This window comes from Nannospalax galili, unplaced genomic scaffold, assembly GCF_000622305.1.
Source record: "Nannospalax galili isolate Female #2095 unplaced genomic scaffold, S.galili_v1.0 scaffold283, whole genome shotgun sequence".
Taxonomy (NCBI): domain Eukaryota; kingdom Metazoa; phylum Chordata; class Mammalia; order Rodentia; family Spalacidae; genus Nannospalax; species Nannospalax galili.
In genome coordinates, this window is record NW_008350535.1 from 2,439,501 (window position 1) to 2,455,829 (window position 16,329).

Below are 16,329 nucleotides of genomic sequence, written 5' to 3' on the forward strand. Positions count from 1 at the left end.
GCCATCTCTCCAGCCCCTGATTTTTATATTTTTGAGATGATATTAAAGACAACAATCCTAAGATACCTTAGTTTTACTCCTGGAACTAGTTTTTACATTTGTTTCTTATAAATAGTATTTATTATAGTAAAAAGAGTTAAAATAGGAACTGACACACAAGCAACTACTTTCTTTCCTTCTACAAACCAGGAGAATGAAACAGTGGGTCAACTGACATACAGCTACAGATCGTTTCTGTTGTAGCACTTGGTTCCCTAATAGACAAATACTTTATAACCAATTAGTTTTCCATCACTTTCAATGGTTGTTGGTATTTACTGGAATATAATTTTTTTCATTCATTTTACTTTATTTTACAAACCAGAAGCCTTTTCAAATGATAATTTTTGTTTAAATCCATGAATATTTATGTCTATATTTATGTAAATTATAAACTCTGTGTCCCTGTAGTAGATAGAAATATAAACTGAATTAAGCTATGTTTCCGTCTTGATGGCTGTTCTGAACCAAGACTATATAATACAAATTTTTTTGTACATAATTTTTTGATATAATATTGTCATCCAAGTTTTCTAGGGTCTCTTGACCCTGGCGCTATTAGACAGACTGTATAGCACATCTTTATCTGAATTTTTCATAGTTTGTATCTTTGGGGGTGGAAGGGGAGTGACTTGCAAAGAAACAAACACCAGACACCCAGCACCCAGTTCTGCACGGCTAGGCCTGCCATTCCAGATTGCTTCTGTGCCCACCCACAGTCTCCATTAGCTTTTGTCCATGCGTCATGGGCCCACAATCTCTCCCCAGGTCAGTAAATGGCCCCTCTTGCATCTATGCAGGTGAGACACTGAGGCCATCTTTTCAACTGCCACTTCTGTTCCAAGATTGCACCCAACAGCCCCTCCCTCCATGGCTAACACTCCACAGTAAATTCTCAGCAGCAGGCCCTGCCCCTCAGGGGAACGAGGCCACTTGGGACACACTCCACCCCTTTCCTCCACTCTTAAAGTCTTTCTGCCAATCTTCCGCTAAGGCCCCTGAGCCTCAGAGGGAGTGACAGATGTAGGGTTATCTCTCTTGTATCATGGCAAGATAGTGACACATTCCCCATTGTCTGTCTTTAAGCTGTGGCCATTGATTTTTCTCAGTGGTGTTTCTTCTACTATAAAGACAAATAGAAGGAAGTAGACACATCTAAACAAACATGAATGTAAGTACAATTTTCTAGAGGATGTCCCAGTAGGTGTACTATATTCATTAAACAGTATACTTGTAATGGCTTTCCCATTAGGGTCTGTAGCCTTTCTCAACACAGGGGGTTGGCCTGGTCTACAGTACCAGATGCGTGTGTTCCACCCCTAGGAGTGAATTAGAAGTTTGTCAGTTGTACCAACTGTCAGTTGGTCGAGTCATTTTTGTACTTTCAGGCATTGATTGGCATGTCCTGTGCAGCATGCAGGGTCCATCATTGAGTAGACTTATAGGGGATCCTTTCTTCCCCAACCATATGCATAGCACCTTCTGTCGCTAGGAAAGTCATTCATCCAGTGGCATGTATTTTTTTGGCTTAGTCTCAGCTCCATCTCTTCTTCTCCTCCTGTGCTCACATCATGCAGTGTCTTCAGCAACATGGCTTTATGGACCTTTCTAGTGTACAACCGACATTAATGGCAACAGCCTTGGTGAATTTGAGGACCTCTAGGTTCTCTCTCTGACCAACAGCTCATAGGGGGACAACCCACCCCTTGTACTATAGATTTTCTTAACAGTTGTATAGTTTGGGAGCTTCTGTTTTTATTTTACCCAACCATAAAATTCCAAAGAATTTTCAGCTATAGCTGGCCTTTGCTTCTTCAGATATCTTTCAAATGGGTTTCACATCTGTAAAACACTCAAAGGAAAGTTAACACCATATATTAAATCAATCATAGACAAGGTCTAACACAGCATGGAAAGGTTTTATCCATTCATATTAACTGTTTTCTCCATAGATCCTTGTTAGGTACTATAGGATGGGCTATGAGGCATTAACTTGGTTAGTTCTTTACTGTCTTTAGTTATCACTTTGGAGTCATTTAGCACTTGGGGGATTTTACATGGAGAAAACAAAAATTTTCAAATAATTTTAGCTTATACTAAAAAAAATTGGTTAATAAATCTCTTTGGGGGCTGGAGAGATGGATCAGTGGTTAAGAGCACTCACTGCTCTTTCAGAGGACCCGGGTTCAATTCCCAGCACCCACATGGTGGCTACGAATCATCCTTAACTCCAGTTCCAGGGGAATAGAAAGCCCTCTTCTGACCTCCACTGCATTTCAGAACACAGGTGCACTCACATGCATGCAGACAATACACTCATACACATAAAAATAATAAATGAAATAAAAAAAATAAATCTCTTAGGTCTTAGGTTTGTTGTTGCCATTGCTTTTATTTTTCCTGAGCCCAAAGCATACAAATGTGAGCCCTGTCTTTAAAGCAATTATTTTTAAAAGTAAGTCTTTTTTAATCCTTCTGGTTAGTTTCAGTTGTCAACTTGACAGAGCCCAAAGTTATCTGAGGGAGTCTCAATTGAGGTATTGCCACAGTCAGACTGACCTGTGATCATGTCTGTGGGAAACCATCTTGATTGTCAATTGGTGTGTGAGGGCCCAGCCACCAAAGGCAGTGCCAAACCTGAGAAGGTTGTTCTGAGTTGTATAAGAAAGTTGGCTGAGCATGAGCCACAGGAAGCAACCCAGTAAGCAGCTTTCCCCTTGGATCCTGCCATGACTACCCTCAATAATGGACTGTGGCCTGGAAATAAAAGATGAAATAAACCCTTTCTTCCCCAAGTTACTTTTAGTCACAGTGGTTTATTGCAGCAACAGAAATGGAAACTAGAACACCCCTCCACTGTCTGAGAAAAAAAAAAGTTGAAAAAGCCTGCATGGAGTCATTCTTAATGAAATGACAAAATAACTGCATTTTGTTCTAGCTGACTTTTGCTTTGCCCTGTGTTTTTGCCTAGCCATTCCCACTGTGGCCAGCGAGGCCAAATGCCTCATGCAGACAGTTTCAGGGAGTGGTACATTGTTTCCACAGTACTGTGAAACTTGTTAAGTAGCCAGGTAGCACATCCTCCAACCCACCCTAAGTGAAATAATTTGTAATTGACCTACCCCTGGTTTGGGGTAGCTATGGTAATCTGATACAGCTATGGTTATATTTTTGGCCCTGGCATGATGTAATTTTAGGTTTTAGGCTTTATAAACCCTGCCCTGCTTCTCTTCAGGGTTGAGAGCTCTTTGGGTCACTAGCCCCCTCTCTGATTCAATCCCAAACTGTATCGCATTTCTCACTGGGCATTACATTTAATACACTGTGCCTTTGGTGGTTTTTCTCCACAAGCATTGAACAAATGTTGGCATAACTCCATCTCACGTTGAAAATCCTAACTCTAATCAAATTTCATGATAGGCTCTCACTGCCCTGAGGTAGAGTATATAGCTCCTTTAGAAATACAAATGTTTAATTATTTATAAAGATTTTTTTTTAACCCAAGGAGCTTTGAAGAACTCTTATATCTTAAATACGGCTTTAGTGATATTAAATTATCAAACATTATTTGCTAATCATCCAGATTACTTAATAAATTACATAGCATATTTTCAATACATACTGTGTTGTTTTAATGGTTAATTTTTGAAGAAAAATATTTTTTAAAAAATATTTATTTTCAATGTTTCATTACATGTATGAAGGTGCATATGAGTCCAGCTGCCCACATAAACAAGAAGAGAGTGTCAAATCCTCTAGACCTGGAGTTACAGGCACTTGTGAGGCCCCCAACTGAGGTTCTTGGAATTGAACTTGGGTCCTCTGAAAGAGCAGCACATACTCTTAACCACCAAGTCAATTTTTCCATCCCTTCAACAAATATAAAACCCAAGTTTTTAAATGGTGGTTGCAGCTCCTAATAGGATCATAACAGAATGTGGGAAGCACAAAAGTTTGGCACAATGAAAGTTTACTAAATATGGAATGACCAAAATTAACCTCAAATCAAACATGTAATGAATTTTAACTATTTTTGGCAGCACCTGTCTATGTCATCATGCAAGTTACTACAGTCTTGGTTTTAAACATACCACATGTGCACCTTTCACTATGCAGGCAATCACACCATACGATGCTAAGAAACCCTGCCTGAAATACCTGGATTCAGATTAAGACTATTGTATGCTATGAACTCCGGTATTTCTACTGCACATCTGAAGGTTTTTGCTTTTGTACAAACAAAATAGTTTTGTTTTAGAAAACAAGGTTTTTGCTATTTTCCTGTCATCATTCTTTAGCATTCGCATGTCAAATTAGCCTCTAAGTTGCATTGTGTTTGGATATTTCATTTATTAAAGATTCATTTTTATAAGCTTTAATCATGTGTAAGTGTGTGTGTGTGTCTATGTGGGGTGTTTGCATGTGAGTACTTATGCTCATGGAGGTCAGAAATGTCACTTAAGTGACATTTACAGGCAATTGCTAGCTCAGTTCCTTACAAGAACAGTACACACTCTTCACTGCTGAGCTCTCTCTCCAGTCCAAAAATATTTCACTTGAAAATTTCCTTTTATTTTTTGAGGGCAGATTCTCCCTGTAGCACTAGCTGGCCTGGAACTTGCTATGTAGACCAGGCTGGCCTAGATCTCTCAGAGATAAGTGCCATGATTAAAGGCATGTCCCACCACACCTGGCCTCATGAATTTGCCTTTTTAACTGATGACTTGAGTTCCATAAAAATTCGTCAAATGAAACTAGCTTGGGATTGGGACTTAATTTCTAACAGTTTCTGAAATGATTCTAAATACGCACCTGCCATTTTGTACTATGGTTAGCAGTTGTCAACTTAACAGAATCTCAGATCACCTGGAGACGAGCCAATGGGCCTTCCTGTGGGAGATCATATTGAACATGTTAATTAATGTAGGAATACTCATCTTAATTGTAGGCAGTGTATTCCCTGGGCAGGAGATCCTGGACTACACAAGATGGAGAAAGGGAACTAAGCATCAGCAAGCATTTGTTCCTCTTCTCTTCACAATTCCAGATGTTATTTGGCCAGCTGCTTCAAGCTCGTCCTGCCATAATGGTCTGTAACTCGAATTGTGAACTGAAATATTTACAAAACATCCCCAACTATCTCATTAGTATGAAATTTTGCTTTCATCTTTAATAATAAAGTTATATGCATAGCTAAGAATTGCTTATGATTTTTGTCAGTAAATGCTGGATTGGGAGATCTATTTTGGGGCCCATATACCTGGGCTCACACAAAAATTTTTGATGATAAAAGGAGTGATGAAAGGGGAAAGTTTAGGAAGCTCTTTCATTAAAAAATTGACTTTTGGTACTACATAGTTCATAGACGAAAATGTGTTAAGGTATTTGGCATTTTAATATATGAAATATTGATTTATTTAGTTTGAAGATCAAATAAGAAAAAAGTGGCATAATGCTATACCCATGTTAAATGTAAAGAAAAACTTAGTCACTTGTGTTAGCATGATATAAAATGATGATATTATAGTGGGCAGGAAGTAGTGGTAATAACATGTACTTTGGCAGGGGGATTCATCTTTCAAATAATGCCTTTGATTATATCGAAATTTGCTGGGTAGACTACGTAAGATGTTTTGTATGCTATTGTAAGTACTGATAATATTGATATGGTATTGATGCGAATGTGCTAGTTTTGCTTTACAATATCTTGTACTAGATAACGTATAATAGATCAAAACACATGCTGTCAGATGACAAGCAGCAAAAGTGAATGTGAAAGATGGACCACGTCTGTCTATATACAGTTCTTCATGGGGGAAAGTGGAGGAGAAAACAGTTTAAAAGTCACTGCTTTCTAACAAAGGACTGGGACTTAAGCAATTTTCTGCCAAGTGGCCACCACTTAGCTACAGAGCTACCTACCCCTTTTCCATATTCTAAAGGAGTAAGGAACTGAAACCAGAGAGCAGGCAGGGAAGATGACTACATGATGTTACGTTGTCTAACCACTGTGTTCTAAATAGATCTGTCACATTTTAAGAGCTATGGGTCAAATTTAGGTAGCATATCAACTAGTTGGCTGTCGGGGATGGAAAATTTCTTCCTATTCCTGAGTTCTTCATTTTCTTGGGAGCTTGCTAAGGACATTAGACAAGATGTCCAGAAAAACTAAAGCCTTGGAGCCTATAAGACAGGTCAAGAATAGGAGCCATAAAGGAACTTCAAATCTCCAGAGCCAATACTTGTGTACATAAGAATTCTCACCCAGTACAGTGTTGACTGCCTCCAGTCAGCAAATGGAAAGTCGTCAAATTGTCATGTGCAGTCTGCACACATTATTCTAGGAATTTACTATAAGAACTTGACATTTATACCCTCTATTTAAGGGATATATCTCCCAATCTTACCCACCTAAATAATTCCTCAGTAAATATTTTAAATATTTATTTACTTTATGACAAATATAAGTATGTCTGATAAATTTTAGGAAGGCCAACATATGTAAGAGCAGGTCTGTGTCAATTTACATATCTCTAGGCATGTTAAACATTACTGATAATTATATTTTGTCCTAATCCATCTTTAGCTTTAAACCTAAGGAGTTGCATTGCCCTTTTCTGCATGATTATTTCTTCCCCCCATTCCTCTTCCTCCTCCTCCTCCTCCTCCTCTTCCTCCTCTTCTTCTTCTTCTTCTCCTTCTTCTTCTTCTTCTTCTATCTTCAGAGGTGATCATCTCTTTAGGAGTAATGGATACTATGAAAGTACAGTGCTATACTGATTAATGAATTGAATTCTCAACCTTTGGGATATGGATTGTTAGGAAAGCAGAACTTCTTCTTCACTGTGCTTAAGATCAAACCCAGGGACTTGCACATTCTAAGGCATTCTACCACGGAAATGTGTCCCCAGCTCTAACTGCCTATAACTAATAGAATTCACAGAGCAGCCACTGTGACATGCAATTCTAAGATACCACTACTAGCTTTCAACAACATATACATAATATATGTATGTATTATCTGTGTACTATTAAAATATATCATTTACCCAATTTTTGATTCATTAATGATTTTTAAGTTAGACTTTTAGATATTTTTTGAAAATACTATCCTTGACCTTTGGGAAGAATTTCAAATAGCACAGCCAATTTCACCCTCAATGTTCTTTCAGGCAACCAGAAAGGACATGGTGAATGATGATTCCACACAGGAAAATCTGCAAACAGACTACTGCTTTTAGGATTTAGAAGATTATCAGTAAGCATGAAGAATGAACAGCCAAAATAAACCTGGATTATGAAGTCGCCTTTGGTGAAATAAAAGATAAGCCATATCTTCTCATTTCTCATAATGATTTTACTAAATGTTGGCCAAAGAGGCTTTAAGTGGCAGAATGGAAAATCAGACCACAAAGGTCAGTGTGTCCCTGAGGATAACAGTAAAGTGTGGGAATGATGTAACCGCCATCATTAGAACCAATTGACAGTCTACAGGGTAAATTGGGAATTAACTTGTACATATCTAATACGTTTAGATTTGCTTTTGACATTATATCCAATTCCAACTTCTTGAACAGTTTCAATACCAGCAGATCTAATTTATAATGTGAGGTGAGTTGTTCTGTGGCTATGAAGTATTGGAAAAAAATCATGACTATATTTCAGATGTGATAAACTTTGAAATTCTCTACAGGACACAATAGAAAACAAAAGGAAGCAGGTTCCAGAAGACAGGTTACACAGGGTAAATTGACCTCTGCTAAAGAAAAGAGGATAAACAGTAAGAACTGCAGCTGTTTCGTGTGTAAAGCAACACCAGGAGAGACATTCTGGATAAAGTCAGTGTTTATAAACAGGCATGTCAGAAAGCATCATTTAGAGCTTTCAGGGTGGATGGTAAAGGTATAAAATACACAGCACACATGTACTCAGAAACACATCTATATCTGTATATGTACTTATATAAGAATATATGCAGAGGAGAGACCATATGTGGGAGTACAAGAGTGCAGATCACCACACCAAAGAAGAGGATGAAATCATTTTTCCTTTTGAAATTATACTGTGGAAATCTTCTTCTAAAGAATTGTAGAGTGGAATAGATTTACACTGTGTCAACTCACTTCCTGCATCTTTCCACTCTATAAATAATGTCAGTGGTTTAAGCATCTAGTTAGCAAAAATGAGATGAAAGAATTTGACAGGAAATATTATATGACTCATTGGACAGTCAGAGAAAATTAGTAAGACACCCAGTTCATCGTGGTGCCATTTTGGATAAAGCAGAGAGCAGTACATTTAAGCCGTGATGACAAAGCCTGCAGATTCTAAATTAAAAGTCTGCAGAGTTAATAAATATGACAGATGACACTTATATAATACGTACACAGCTAACTCTAAAACGTAACTTTAGAGGAAGCTGTCTTGTCACACTGCCAATGCATACAGAGATTCTCTTACTACGTCTAATGAATTGCCTCATTAACGGACATCCAGATAATAGACAGTCACAATGGAAAACCATATTAACTTATTTATTCCTTAAATGAATATTTTGTCAATTATCTGTTAGACCTTTGGCATTATATTTACAAGAGTTATAATAATGAACAAGGCAGACATGGTACTGACCTCAAGTTGTTTAAATTGGAGTGTTAACCAAAGATGCAGAAACAGGCAACACTGAAGTAATGTGTTTGGGATCTTGATGCCTCCCACTTGGGGGCAGTCTGGTCCAATCTCTCCTTGAACTGTTCTGTTTCCTTTGCTAAAGAAACTTCTACTTAAACTGTCTGCCTGTTGACTGAATCCTTTCTTGTGAGAAGACAAAAGATTCCTGTAAAAGTAATGTGCTAGATAGCTTCAGTTGTCAACTTGATACATTTGGGGAAAAGGGAACCTCAAATGGGGAAATTCCCTCTATTAGATTGGTGTATAGGCATGTTTTGGAAGCATTTTCTTGATTGTTGAGTGATATGGGAGGGCACAACCTGTTGTGGGTGTTTCTACTCCTGGGCAGGTGGTCCTGGGTTGTATAAGAAAGCAGGCTGACAGCAGACCAGGAGAGCAAGCCACTGAGCAACATTCCTCCAAGGTCTGTGCTTGTTTGGTTCCAGCCTTGACTTTCCTAGATGGGGCATTGTGACCTGGGAGGTGTAAAATGAAATTAAACCCTTTTCTCCCCACATTGTTTTGGTCTGTATTTTATCATAGCAATAGAAGCTAAACTAATACAAGTAGTAACTATAAAGATAATGGAATCTAGTGGTTATTCTGCTCAATTGATACTTTGATAAAAATATAATCAAAGAATGTGAATATGATTATTAATCTAGGTCATCAACTTGATTAGATTTAGAACCAACTAAGAGATGAATCTCCAGATGGGTCTGTGAGTGTGTTTTCCAGGATCAACTGAAGGGAACAGTCTATAAGACTGAGCAGCACCTTTCAGCTGTGGCTCGGACATAAAGAGATCCTAGGGCAAAGCAAAATGTTTCTGCCTGCCTGTCTTCACTCGCTGATGGTAAGTGCATGTGCTCTGCTCCCGTTCACTGGCATCAGAACCTAGCTTCTTTGGTCTTCCAGCAGGGACTGAATCCAGCAACTCTCCAGGAATCCCCTATGCCTTTGGTGCTGGACTGGGACTGCTGAGACATCCAGGCTTTTGGACTGAGCAACTACTGGGTTCTAAGACTCTCCAGTGTACAGAAGCTGCTAGACTAGCCTATAAGCCAATCTAATAAATCCTTTTTGTAATACATACTCATTCCATTGATTCTGGACTTCTAGAGAATACCGACCAAAACAGTGAACTAAAAGAATAAGAGTTAAAAGCCTTCTTGGGAGCCTACTAAAGAGCACTCATGCCCTGCAGCAGAAGTATAGAAAAATCTCCAGCAAAGATTGAGCTCTCAAGCAAAGTGGACTTACAATGTAGAGGTCAAGACCCTGTCCTTCAAAAGAATGGAAGACTGACCATATATGTTGTCAAATCAAAATTCTTCAACCTACAGATTTTCCTCACCTTGTGAGCCTGCAGAAATTGTTGTCTTTTATGACTATCAGCAGTGTTCTGCCACTGTCTGAAGATGATACACACATCTCTCTCCTGCAAAATAAAGGTCACTCCCTCAATATCTGTTCAATATGGACAATGGCTGAGTCAAGTCACCAAGTAACCCATATAGATCTGGAGGAGAAGAACGAGTCTGCAGCCCTGAGAAACTACAGGGTCTAGGCAGCAGGTATTCACAGAGGCTATGACAGTGAGTTTAGGACCAAATCTGAGGTTATTTGGTGAATGGGGTTTTAACCTAAGTCTAGCTATAAGGTATTTATTGATATAAAAGCTTCCTCTCCAGACTCTGGATTTAATATAGACTATCACCTAGCATTACGGAAATTTTGTGATCCATAGTAAACATAAAAATGCCAGGTTTGAAGGGGCAAACTGTAGAAGTTAAAGCTTAACAGACAAACAGAAGAGGACAGAATGGCATCTATATAGAAGACATGTATTATGTAAGATTGAATAAATCCTAAAAGTGTTTCACTGTAAAGACTTTTCATGACATATAATTCCTAAGGCAATGATGAGTTAATTTTGAGAAGATGCTAAGTTCAGTGGTAGCTGTGCTGTCTGGGACAGGATGATAGAAGATATTAAAATCCTGGTTTTATAAATGGCAGGAGTTTAATAAAACTTACTCCCTCCAAATAGAGCCCAGATTGTAGCCTTTAACTCTGTACGCAATTATTGCAATGAATTGTAGTTCAATATGGCTATCAATTGGAGTTGACCTGCAGAGAATTACGGAGCTACAGTAGATGGTTCATAATTCATGGTGTCTTTCAAATCATAAACAAGGGCACTGTTCGGTTTCTACATAAAAAATTAAGGAAAGAGGATCAGGTTGTTGAATAAAATTAATTAAAAATAAGAAGGGAGAGAAAGAGAATTGAGAGAGAAGGAGGAGGAAAGGGGAGGGGAGAAGGGAAGAGAGGAAAGTTATCATTCCTTTGCTTTCTTTCTGAATTTGAATCTTTCTTTTGACTTTCTGTTTCAGGATCATAAAGGAGTTGGGAGTTAATTGATTCTGTTGAGTGATTGTTGCTGTAATTAGAGATGTGAAGACAGTCTTACTTCATTTCCTAATAAGAACACAGAAGCATTGAAATACTCCTGCTGGGCTGGACTGGAGCTAGAAGTAGACAATTGACAGGATGCCTATGGAGAATAGTCTTTAGAGAAAGCTTCTTTTCTTCTCTTTTAATTTCCTCTTCCTACGCGTTGTTGGGAGATAATTCTACAGGGGTGCTGCAATGTGCCTAGTTCCCTCTAACTTCGGGGCAGGAGGCAATCATAGCTTTGTTTCTGTTATTCTGACCTGTTTTTGTCAAGGATGCTGGTGGCACAGCTAAGAGCTATCCCAGTCAGAGAGCAGATTTGTTTCCTAACCAAAATAATAAAGATTTCTTCAGTGACACATAGGCTGGTATGATTTGCTAGCAGTTTCCCTGTGAATGTAAGGGTCTCTTCAGCTGTGATGCAAACCCAGTGGGTGCACAATTTGATCAATAAGAAATGCAATACACAAGAGTAAAACTAGATGATCTCTGTTTACTTTTATGTTAGCTTTCCATCATTGTGACAAATTACTTGATAAAAGCAACTTAAAGGAAGAAAAGTTTATTTTGGCTTAAGGTCTCAGAAGTTTGAGGGAATGTGTTTAGCACATCTTGGTGGGAGCACATGGTAGAGGAGATTATCTACCTCAGGCAGCCAGAAAGCAAAGAAAAAAAGAGCAGAAGACTTGCGACAAGATATGGCTTTCAAGGCTAGAACTCCACTGACCAGCTTACTCCAACTAGGCTTCACCTCTTAACCAGTCTTTCTACTATGAATTCATCAATGGATGGATCCATAGAAGTTAGCATCTAATCCCATCTCAAGGTCCACCTCTGGACACTGCTACATTGAAGACCAAGTCTTCAGTTCAGGAATGTTTGGGAGCACTTCGTAACTAAACCCAATGGCTCTTCAGCATGAAGGTTCTCTTGCAGCCCTTCCAAGAAGACCCTAGGACTGAACACACATCGTTCCTGAGTCCCCTACAATGTGTCTCACTTGTAGCACATTGAGAAACAGCATCTGAGGGTCCTAAGACCTCAACTCTTTCAATTTGCATTTTTCCACTATAACTCCCTCTCTTCACCTTCATTGCTCTCAAGTTACATTTCCCAAGTAAAGCACTGACACTTAATTCATTCTTAGGTACTGTTTTAGAGAACTTTAAGAAATTTTATGTGTTCTTCAAACTTTAAGAACATTTGTGCTCCTAGAAGGTGAGAGCCAAAAAAATAAGAATCAAAAAGAAACAAATGCCTGTTCTAATTCCATATCTAACAATCTTTTGTTTACATATTAAACTAGACATGATCCCCCCCTCCCCAAGATGAAGATAAATACAAAGCTCACAGAAATGAAAAAGTATAATATTCCTTAATGGTCATGAGAAGGTATAGCTCTGGTATGGATATAAAGTAGCTGCCTCTAAAGGCTCATGTGTTAAGGGATTGGTCCCCTGCTGGTAGAATTGAGGGGTAAGGATGCTGAGGGAATTAATGCCATCAATGAATTTACCCATTGATGAGTTATTACTGATGAGAGTGGGCTATTAGGAGGAGTGGTATGGTTGGAGGAAGCAAGTAGTGAGTGTGTACCTTTGTAGGGTATATCTTGTCCCTGGTCCAATTCCTGATTCCCCTATCTGTCTCTCTGTCTCTCTCTGTCTCTCTGTCTCTGTTCCCCCCTTCTCTCTTGACCATCATTAAGTGAACAGCTTTCCTCTTCCATATCTTCTGTTGTAATGCACCATCTAACCATAGATACAGAAACAACAGAACAAAGTAAACCTTTCCTTCGTTGAGATAGATTTCCTCAGACATTTTGTCACCAGCACAGGTATAAAAAGGAATAACTAACACAGGTATGTTTTTAAGAACGCAAAATAAATGTATTCCAAAAATATACAAGCAGAGTAGCCAGATTATGAGAGGTTTTCTGGGAGAAAATAGAGATTGCTGTCAGAAATGAATTTAGCTTCTCAGAGATTCTCAACATTTCAGGAACATATTTTCAGGATTTGTCAAATAAAATATACTTAAAACCAGCATACACTGATATGTTTGGGAGAAAAATGGGAAGCTAGAAGAAGACGTTTAAAAAAATCAGTGGTGGGGCTGGAGAGATGGTTCAGTGGTTAAGAGCACTGATTGCTCCTGCAGAGGATCCAAGTTCAATTCCCAGCACCCACATGGTGGTTAACAACCATCTGTAGCTCGAGTTCCAGGGGATTTGATGCCTCCTTCTGACCTCCGCCAGCATTGCAATATACAGGTGCACTTACACACATGCAGGCAATATACTCATACATGTAAAATAAAAATAATAAAGTATTTTTAAAAATCAGTGGCAACTCAACCTGTTATATGTTTAAAATTTTTTTAAATATTTTATTTATTATTATTGTTTTGTTTTGCTTTGTTTTTGTTTTTTGGGGGTGGTGGTGGAAAGGGTTTATTTGGTTTACACTTCCAGGTCACAGTTCATCATTGAGGGAAGTCAGGGCAGGAACTCAAGGAAGGAACCTGGAGTTGAAGGAGAGACTATGTAGTAACGCCATTTACTGGCTTGCTTCCCTGGCTTGCTCAGCTAGATTTCTCTTTTTTCCTTTTTTTTTTTTTTAAAAAAAATTTTTGGTCTTTTTTGAGACAGGATATCCCTGTAGCCCCAAGCTGTCCTGGATCTCGCTATGCAGACCAGGCTGGCCTTGAACTCACAGAGATCTGTCTACCTCTGCCTCCGGAGTGCTGGGATTAAAGGCATGTGCCACCATACTTGGCTTATTCTTTTTTTTTTTTTAAGCAGATATTTTAACATATAATATGGAACAAGCTCTACACTGAATTATTTACACGTATTAATTCATGATACAATCACTCTGAATGATAATAGTGAGATAGATCTAGGACTTGTAATCTTATCTACAATTCTGTAAAGATTCTGTTGGAAAAGAGAAGTTGGTCCTAAAATATTGGTTCACATACCTTGAGAATACTTCTTTTCTGAGATCTGCTGTTTCTTTTTTTTCATGTACTCTTTCTCCTTTTATATTTTTTTATCGGCCTTTGGCTACTCTAACATTCCCCCCTCTGAAGTGGTAACCCTAAAAATCTTTTAAGGATTACACAAAAGCTTCCAAATACTTTAAACATTTTTGGTCTTTAGAACAGAGTATGTTGCTAAGAGGCCCAAGGGCATAGTGAGTTTTAGCCAAAAAAAACTGGCTACTTTTCTTTGGGGTCTTCTTTCCCTACCTGCTAGCCAGTTCCTACCTCCTATTCTTACCACATCCTTTGAAGAGGTTACCCATCTTGCAGATAGGAAATTAGGACACAGACTGCTCTAGCTTCTTCCATGCTGAACAGGGAGGCAGAGTGAAGCAATTGGAGGACCCCTTCAGTGGATCTATCTAAAAGACTCCCAAATTGCATAATTCTTATCTGTTGGGGGAAAAGAAAGTCCTTGACTGGTAAATAGGAGATGTGAAGGAGAAGTAAAGATAAGAGTATTTAGCATTACAAGTTTTTCACAGGGAACTAGAAAAAGTCAGAACAGGGCAATTTTCTATTTTTCATATGAGAATCCATTGGAAATTCTCGACAAGGGCTTCCAAAAGCATCCCTCTATTGGGTTCCTCCTCATTTTCCTTTTGTCTGCCAAGGCTGGACTCAAGAGTGATGGATTCAGGATTTGCTTTCAGGTATTTTGATAGCTGTTTGAGCGGTTAGAATCAGTGTCACTTCCCTCTCAAAGGCTTCTAGATAGGGGGAGAAAACAAATTTGGCCATCATTTAGAACAATAGCTTGTCTCCCTTAGCTATAGGTGGATACTACAGTATTGCAGACTGAGATTTGAAGTCTTACATCTGAGCAGCACTTCCTGATTAGGAACAAAATCATCAATGAGACATAATTGCCTAATAGCTTTTTTTAAAATTTAATAACCACGATTAGAAGAAGCATTTCGTTACAGTTTTAACATATTCAGTAACACATTCCAGAGCAAGGATACATCTCTTTTAAAAGTGGCTGTAAATTTTTAGGTTCACAGTTGAATTAATACCGTTTTATAAAGAATTGAACTCAGTGTAAACCCTGTAAGATATAAAATTAAATGAGTTTTTACCCTTTAAAGAAGATCTCCATTTCATTTTCATAATTGTCTAAATAACTATTTTTAAGTTATTTATTTAATAACCACATACTTAGAAGAAGCATTTCATAACAACAACTTTGACACATTCAATAACAATTTCCTGAGCTAAGATGCATCTCTTTCAAAATTGGCTGTAAATTGTTAGGTTTACAGTTGAATTATTACAGTTATACATTATTGTACTCAGTATAAACCCTATAAGACATAAAATTAAAAGAGGTTTTAACCTTTAAAAAAGATCTCCATTTCAATATTAAAATACACAGTTTAATACAGAAAAGTCATTTTTAATGCAATTGACATTAAGATGTTTGCACATGCATTTCTAATCTCTATATATCTGATTATTACTAGTCACAGTCAGTCACTTTCTGAGCTCCTTGGCATCTGAGCATGGATATAAAGTTGTCAGGTATATTTCAATGGTAATGTTTTTCACATCTAATTATTAAGGAGCAAATTTTTATGTTTTGAATAATTATTATTTTTAATCATTAATTTAAAACTTTTTAAATAGCAATGTGATTAGAAGAAGCAATTCACTACAGATTTAACAAATTCAGTAACACACTCCAGAGCAAGAGTACATCTGTTTCAAAAGTGGGTACAAGTTTCTAGGGTCACAGTTGAGTTAATACAGTTATGCAATATTGAACTCAGTATAAGCCCTGTAAGACATAAAATAGAATGAGGTTTTTTAACATTTAAAAAAGATCTCCATTTCATTTTAGAATATGTTGTTCCTTGCAGAAAGACTCATTGTTTTTGCTACTAACATTGAGATGTTGGCATATGCATCTCTAATCTGTATGTATCTGATTATTACTAGTCAATGTGGGCACATCCATCTGTAAGGTGTATGTATCTGATTATTACTAATCATAATCAATTGCACTCGGATCTTTGGTGCCTGTGTATGTCTATAAAGTCATTGGGTAGATTTCAATTGTAATGTTTATCACCTCTACTAATTAGCATGACATAAATTTCCAGGCTTCTTCCTCAA